The sequence below is a fragment of the Camarhynchus parvulus genome, chromosome 1A (genome assembly GCF_901933205.1).
Source record: "Camarhynchus parvulus chromosome 1A, STF_HiC, whole genome shotgun sequence".
NCBI classification, from domain to species: Eukaryota; Metazoa; Chordata; class Aves; order Passeriformes; family Thraupidae; genus Camarhynchus; species Camarhynchus parvulus.
In genome coordinates, this window is record NC_044586.1 from 33,293,854 (window position 1) to 33,302,512 (window position 8,659).

Sequence of the window (8,659 nt, forward strand, 5' to 3'; positions counted from 1 at the left end):
GTCTTGAGCATCAAATAGCACTTGGTTTTTAGCAGAGACACATAGCTCCATTTTCTATTGGCATTTTAAGCCTTATTAGGCTGGGGTTCTGTTGTTAATTTTATGGCATTGGTTGACCCCTGCCAAAATAGCCATTTTCATACATTAAATAAAGGGGAAAATATTACTCTGGGCTTACAAACATTGGAGAAATGAAAATGTATTTAAAGAAATCTCCAGGACACCTCTTGTAATATATCCCACAAAACACATAAGATGGCAAAAACATATAAGATGGCAATGCTATCTTCTCCTCCAGCCTGGACAAGATCATTACAAATAGGTATTTTGATTTATTTCACCTCCAAAAGCTTCCTTTCATATTGGGGAAGAAATTTTGATAAATCACAGCTTTCATGTGCCAACTATAAAACTTCTATTTTCTTTGAAGTTCATTGTAAGTATAATACTAAATGCTTGCAAATACCAAGAGATTTAGGGTCTGCTTCTGCAAGGTGCTAAATATCTTCATTCCTTTGCAGCTCAAATAAGCCCCTACCATCTATCAAATGTAATACTGGACCATTGCTTTTTTAAAGTCTCATTATTTTTAAAAACACAGTTGTATGAGACTTCAGATATAGAGTCAGCTCCGCTCTGTTTCTTATTGGCAATTTATCTGGCTTCCAGACTGACCTCAGCACAGCTGGAGACGCATCATACGTCTCTGTGCAGAAGCAGCTTAGTGCTGGTTTATTACCCCAGGGACAGCCCTACATGAGTGCGTCTGTATTGCTCCATGCTATAGCCTGGAAACAATGCTTCTGTGTGGAAGTAGTCCAGCTAGTAAACACGGCTGCTCTGCCAGATTGCAATTAGTCCCCCGAAGAACCATGGAGCTCTCTTTGCTCAGAACTCTAAGAAATAATATATTGAAAAACAGCAGACATATCACTGCCTATAAAACAACAGACCTAGGGCAGTTCCAAGCAAACTGGTTAATGGCGTTGGGGTAAAAGGGAAGAGTAGGAGCAGAGAAAAAAGTAAAGGGATATAAGCAACAGCAGTTCTAAATAGTACTTTGCCCATGATGGAGGTGAAGAGGGTTTATTATCCTGAGGGCTTATTAGCATGAGTGCAGGTCAGGGGGCACCAGTTCAGGTTCAACATCCAGACAATACACTTCTGAAACCAAAGTCTCCAGATAATGTGACATGCAGTCACCAGAGCGTCTGTGCAATGTACACTTTGAGTTCAAGATTTCACCCCAAAGTTTGGTTGTTCTGAAGACTGCTGCACCAGGTTCTGTCACACAGGACAGAGACTTGCACAAAGCTGTGCTTCAGGGCTCAGTCTTGTCCTTATCATCTCCTGCTGTCTGGGTGAAAAGGGCTTCCCACTGTGCATGTGGGTTTGCATTTCAGTGTGGCATCTAGCTGTGCAAATGCTGAATGTGACCAGACCTGAGTTTCAGATTCCACTCTGAGAGTCAGGGACCTGTAAGTTGGCACTGACATCCCCCAGCGCCTAAATGGTGTATTATCACTCCCACCCCACTGAGTAAATGCATTATGCTGGACTGGCCATGCAGATGTGTTTGTATCAAGTTTAGAGATAGCTATTGACAGTAATGACAGCTGATGGTGGTGGGGTAAATGGCCCAGTTTCACCTCTGGCTGCAGCCTCATATCTTCCCAGGCAGCAGGAACTGCTCAGGTAAAAACTCCGTATCTCCTGCAGAAGACCTGACTTCTGAGGTTTGGTGGCCAAAATTCCAAAATAGATGTCTGGTGATCACAAGATGCTGTCATGGTAACAACTTTCTACTTTAGATGCTGAAATCTGCCTAATGTGCTCCTTAGCTTCAAGTCTGGATCTTATCAATGTCTAAGAGCTTCTTCAGTCCTTCCAGCAGCAGAGATTTTCCCTTTTGTTGTTGTTGTTGTTGTTGTTGTTGTTGTTGTTAAGTGGTTTTAAGTTATTTTCTTCATCTGTTTTGGTAGACCTGCTTTATAGAAGCTGGCGCCAGCCAGGCAGTTTTGTTTGAGCATGGCACATATATGACATGAGGGACCAGTGGGAACTGTCCTCCTTTCCATAGCAGGTTGATGGGCAGTGAGTCCAGTGATAGCTCTGCTGATGCTTGCTGAAGCAGCAAGCCTTTAAAGCACACTGTGAAAGGACAGCTGTGGTGGTATCTTCTCAGCATGTGCAAACTTCAAACAAGGACAAAAACCTAAAGACTGATAAAATTCACAGGTGAGGAGGGCTGTCACATTGGAGATAAGGACTGCTTTATGAAAAGAATGATAAAGATCTCCCCTAAGCCTCTTTTCTCCAGGAAAAACAGCCCCAGCTCCCTCAGCCACTCCTCATAGGACTTGTGCCCCAGACCCTTCACCAGCTTCATTGCTGCTCTCTGGACATGCTCCAGCATCTCAATGTCTTGCTTGGAGTGGTGGGTCCAGAACTGGACACAGGACTCGAGGAGGGTCCTCACCAGTGCCAAGTACAGGGACACAATCCCTGCCCTGTCCTGCTGGCCAGGATGCCATTGGCCTTCCTGGCCGCCTGGGCACACACTGGCTCATGTTCAGCTGCTGTCAATCAGCTCTCCCATGGTCTTTTCCACCAGGAAAAGACCAGGCCACTTTCCAGCCACTCTGCCCCAAGCCTGTAGCACTGCATCCAAGGGCAGGATCTGGCATTTGGTCTTGTGGAACTTCATACAATTTGCCTCAGCCCATGAATCCAACCTGTCCAGACCCCTCTGCAGAGCCTTCCTGCCCTCCAGCAGATCAACACTCCCACCCAGCTTGGTGTTGTCTCCCAGCTTACTGAGAGTGCACCAGATCACCTCATCCAGATCATCAATAAAAATATTAAACAGGACTGATCCCAGCACTGAGCCCTGGGGAATGCCACCAGTGACTGGTTGCCAGCTGGATGTATCTCCATTCACCACCACTCCCTGGGCACGGCCATCCAGCCAGTTTTTTACCCAGCAAACAGAGCACCTGTCCAAGCCATGGGAAGCCCTATTCTTCAGGAGAATGCTGGGGGAAATGGTGTTAGATGCTAAAGTCCAGGCAGACAACATCAACCTTCCCCTCATCCACTATAGGGTTAACTTGTCATAGAATGAGACCAAGCTGGTTAAACAGGACCTGCCTTTCACACGCCCATTCTGGCTGGGCCTGATCCCCTGGCTGTCCTGTATGAGCTGTATGATGGCACTCAAGAGGATCTGCTCCATAAAAATAAAAAATAGCTTTTAGTGAGAAGTGAAGTCTGTTAAAATGAGCAAGAGGTGACCTGCTTATTATTGTCATGGGAAAAAGCAATACTTGAAAGGCCTTGGGTTTAAGGTAGGAAAGCATAACAGGAACTAATGGCTTGAAACTTAAGTCAGAAAAAATCCAATTAGAAATAAGGAAAAAAAATTAATAGGGACAATGGGATAATATTTAAACCAATAATAGTGGAAATGATGGATTCACAGTCTTTTGTTGTCTTCAGATCAATACCACATCCTCCTCTGGAACACAAGCTTTAGCCAAGCAGAAGTCCTTAGAATCAATACAAGGGTAATGAATACAATTTTAATGGCCTGCAACACACATGAGGTCAAACCAGATGATCTAATGGTCCCTCTGGCTTTATAATCTAGGAACAGTCATATCAGATGAAAGACTACAGGGCAGAGAAATTAAATGAGTTAGGAGTGTTTATGGCAGTCTTTGCCAGGACTACTGTGCTAAAAATTTAACACATGAGACTTTGTTTTTCTGTCTTGCCTGTCCTTCTGTTGATTTTCTTTCTCCATTGGAGGATATTTCATGAATAGATTTTATCACTAACTGTAAACAGTCTTACAGAATTCCCTGAGTAGTACATCACTAGGGTCATATTGAGACTTCTGTTACAACATTTATGATAGTAATTTCCAGGTAAGAGCCTATTTTTCAAATTTTTTCTTTTCCCTTTTTGGTCTCAAGAGAAATTTTTAAATTATTAAGGAAAGCAGTTGTCCTGTTTTTAGACAGGAAATCAGGAAGGAAAACCATTCATCTGTAAGAGGATACCTGGCATTCTATTTCATTGCCAGTTCCATAGTTAAACTTTCAGGTGGCAGGTCCATGGAGGAGTCTAGCACTGCTGAACCATTCTGCACAACAAAATAACATCAAATAATCACTAGAGAGCAGTTCTGAATATTTACAACACAGAATGCATCCCTTTTTGTGTTAAACTACTGACAGTTTTATGGAACAAGAAATCTTTTCCTGAGAATTTTAGGCAGGAATAGCTTCTATTGGGGTTTTCTTAATATTCCACAAAAGAAACAAAGAACTCTTAACGTTTAATTTCATTGATGGGGATTGCAGCTCCATAGATGTGTGTTCTCATGTCTGAATAGCATCCTGTGCTGTGAAGTCCTGATTCATCTCAGGTGAGTCAAAATGAGCCCTGCAGAGGTATTTAAACACTTCACCAAAGGTAACCTAACAAGATACAATTTGCACACAGCTTCTCTCTGCTGCAGCAACCAGATGAAAGACGCCCATAGACCCTTTTCTTTTAGATCAAGGGCTATCTACGATGAAGATATTATACAGTCTACAGGAAGACAGGGCTTCAACGACCAAGGTGGATTTCTAGAGTCACCATGTATTATTTCAGTAGTCATTTTAATAATTTTTAAATGGTTTTGCAGTTAAGTTTTGCTCTTTAATGCAAAGTTATATACCTGAGCCCTAGCAGAGAAGGTTTGGGGTAGGACATGTTAAGCAAACTGTATCCCACTTCGAGAAGAGTAATGAAATTGGAACTTTACATAGAGAGTATACAAACTGCAATTTAATTCTGAACTAAATTATGGAGGAGCAATGCTACCAGTGCAGTCCTTTGTGAAAGATTCAGGTTTTTTAACAGCAGCAGCTGGAAGTGATTTTCAGGTGCAAAGCTGATTCAAGGGCCACATGACTTAGCAAGCTACCTGCTTCCTTATGTGACCTTTGTCAGGTTACTTGAGATCAGACCCATAAAAGGACAGAGGCATTGCCATGCCAGGTCCTCAGCTCCTGGAAGGGATTTTTCAAACCAGCTGAAGCACTTGCCTACACTACCCACTAGTCAGGAAGTCAGCAGCCTTGTGTGAATCAACAACCCTGAGCAATCAACCCTGTTGATTGTTGCACCTGAATTAAGCAGGGGGAAATACCAAAGACCTGAGGCCCTTCTATGAACCTGTAGCCTCAGGTTAAACATCATTGGTGCCTTCCTTGATTTGAGTCCAGGGAAATCACCTACTATTTTTATACATAAGACAGAGCCAGGAGACAAAGCAATGATACTGATAGAACATTAAGCAACTACAGCAGGCAGAAAATGGGAAACTCATCCAATGCCCTCCTCTAGTGCAATGGTTTCCAATGTGTGTATCTTCCCTGTCACTAAGTGAGCCACTCACCTGTGGTCTATTTGTAACCCTTCTCTGCCCATCCTGTCAGAGCTGGGGTTCTCTATTACAGTGCTGCAATCTTCAAAAAGCAAGTAACTCCACAACACAGAGGGAGAAGGGCTTTGCTGGGTCCAGGTCCCACTCCCAGCCCTGCTACTGATGCCACAAGTCCATAGAATCACTCTTAATGCAATCTCCTCCAGCTGCTTTTGAATGTCAAATGGTCATGGCTACTGCCCCTGCCAGAGCAGAACATGCCTAGGTCAAGGCAGCCTGAGGCCCTTGAAGGGTGGGAAGTTCCAGGCCATCCCAGGGAAGAGAGGAAACCTAAGTCAGCAGCATTTTGGGAAATTATCACCAACAGACACTGGGCACTCCACTACCTTCGCTGGTGAGAATGCTGGCACACACAGATTCCCTGATGGCTCTGCAATTGGGTGACTCAGTCTGGCTTTTATTGGAAATAAAAGCTCATAATTGGATCTGTCTCTTCCTCTCTCCTAGCTCTTGACCTGAAATTTCAAATATCAGCCAAAACAGATGGAGAAATATAATTTTCCATCACAACTGAGCTCATAGGAAAAGGCAGCCAAGAAAATGAGAGAGAATAGAGGAACTACTGGGTCTTTGGTCCGTCATATTTCTTCTATTGCAAGATGTCATACAGGTTAAAAGGTCTTGAAAACTATTTCCTATTCTGAGATGAAAAGTGCTGCTGAACCCATTGATATTTCTTTTTACCCATCTCCTCTGTCAAAGGTATAGTCTTTCTATCCCAAAGAACTGGCACTTTCAACTCTACCTTGCATGAAATACTGTTTTTACAAATCCAATGGACATAAACTAATAGAAATGCTTAATTCTTATTAATATTCATTCTAAATAGAAAAAATATACATATATGTGTGTGTGTATATATATCTTAGTCCATGTACCATTCATTCCAAATCATAAATAATCAGATAATGGGTTTTGGTCCTGTAAAAAAGTTATATAACAAAATCATTCAAGAGCAGGTGCTTGTGTTTAAATTTAGTTTGTTAACTTACTCCTGCCAGTTGTAGTAGATTACCTGTGCATATCAAAATAGATATAAAAATTACCTTGGAAAATGTTATGATATATGATGGCTGCAACAATTAATCTTATCTGATAATCAGCAACCTTCTTTCAGCTGCTTATAGCTAAGCAAGGAAATGCAGTGTCATAGTTTTGTTCCGATTAACTTGTAACTTGTTTACCAGTTAAAATTTGCATTTCACTATTAGATATTTGGATTTTGTTTATTTCACAAAACAAAAAAATGGCTTATTAAATGCGCTACAACACTGTGTATTCATCTTATGGAAAATATTAGCATTGCTTAACAAATATGTTTTTATATAAAAATACGTAACAAATAGCAAAGCATACTTTCATGTTATATATAGTCATCACATTGTATAACAGTCTAATATGTGAATCCTGAACATTCTTTTTTCCATATTACAGAAGAATCATTGTACAGAGGAATACAAATCACTGCCAATACCTCCCATGAGACGCACTTCTCCAGTCTAAATAAAAATCATTTCCTCAGACTAAACCAGCACTCAGTGTCCCTTCATGCTCACTGTGGCTCCCACAGCTGCCCACCCGGTGCTATGTCTCACTTCTCCCACCTCAGTCTATATATGTGACTCACATACACCCCTTACTGTACTCGGTGCCAAAGTGGGCTCTAGCACCTTCTTTAAGCACAGGCGTGACGCCTGTCTCCCTCCAACTCTGCTTTTCTGCTTCTCGTCCCCATGCTGAGCTCCACACCTTGTGGGGCTGAATTTAACCCAGCAGATTGCAGCCAGGGCCCTTTGAGCAGTCCCCAGCTCTGCTGCCAGGAATACAGTGAGTGTAAAATGACAGCAACATTGAATGAAGGTGTCAAACGTGATTCCAATTAGTTTTCCCTTGAGGACTAGGAGAGACCTTTATTATTAACCCATTTATATTCAGAGGCATCCTTAACCTCTGAGAAGTCACAAGTCTTGAAGGTCAAATAAGGCCCCAGATCCATCCCAGCAGCAAAACTATAGTATTACGAGTCAGTTACAGCCCAAGTAGAAAGTGGCCCATTGCCTACACAGCCTGTAATGATTGAAACAGGTATTTAGACTTAGGCCTCCTGAGTCACTTGCCAACCTACAGATATTCCAACTAATGGCTTATAAATTACCAGATTTCCAAGGCCAAGCAATCACTGTAATGATCAAATGAACTTCTATATGCACATGCCATGATATTTCAGCAAGTGACCCAAATATTAAGTTCCTAACCACCATTAAGGTCTTAACAAGAAAGGCTCTGTGCTAGAGCTGCAAATGCAGTCAGACCTATTAAACTTTCACACCTTACAATAGATGCTGTTTATTGGCAGTGGATACACAAATGCCTGTGACAGATCTAAGATAAAGGTCTGAGAATGTATATTTCTGTGTCACTTTAGTTGAAGTAGATGACTAAAAGGGACAGATGGCAATTTCCTGTCACTGGGGCCACAGCACACAAGCAGGTTCTCAGCTGCTACACTCTCTTCTCAGCTTCTTTCCTTTGGTCTAGAAATCATGCCTGGGCTTGTCAGCCTGTGACACGAGATCCTGCCTACATTTTCCATGACTCTGCATTTCTTATGATTCTCATGAGTCTGTTTTCAGAGTTCCTATGAGTGAGAGCAGCAGTAATAGTTCACTCCTTAGAAATGCTTCTGTCTACATATCTGCAAACACGTACTGAGAGACACACTTTGCAGTTATGGAATTCATGCTCCTCTTTAAAATAGGAAGGTTTTAAAAACATGAAGAGATGTTTTGTATAGGGCCATTTAAGATTTTTTTTAATAAAAGGAAGTTCTCTGAGAGTTTATATTTCATTCTCTTCAGGAAACTGTGGTGTACTGGAACTTGCTGAAAAGACAAAAATGAGAGTATTTTTAAAATTAACAAATTATTTAATGCAAGAGACAATATCTAGCTGTTTTCTACATTCTTATTGAAAAGAAATTTTTTCTATTCCTCAAAAATTACAAAGTGAATATTTTCATAAATTATCAGGACGGTGCCTTGGAATTTTTCTTCTGTGACAACTCATTACTAGCTATTGAGCTATTTCTGAGGGAAGTCCTCCCACAACAAAACAAGACAGGAATAATTCAGCAGCATGTCTGCTGTTGCAACTTTAATA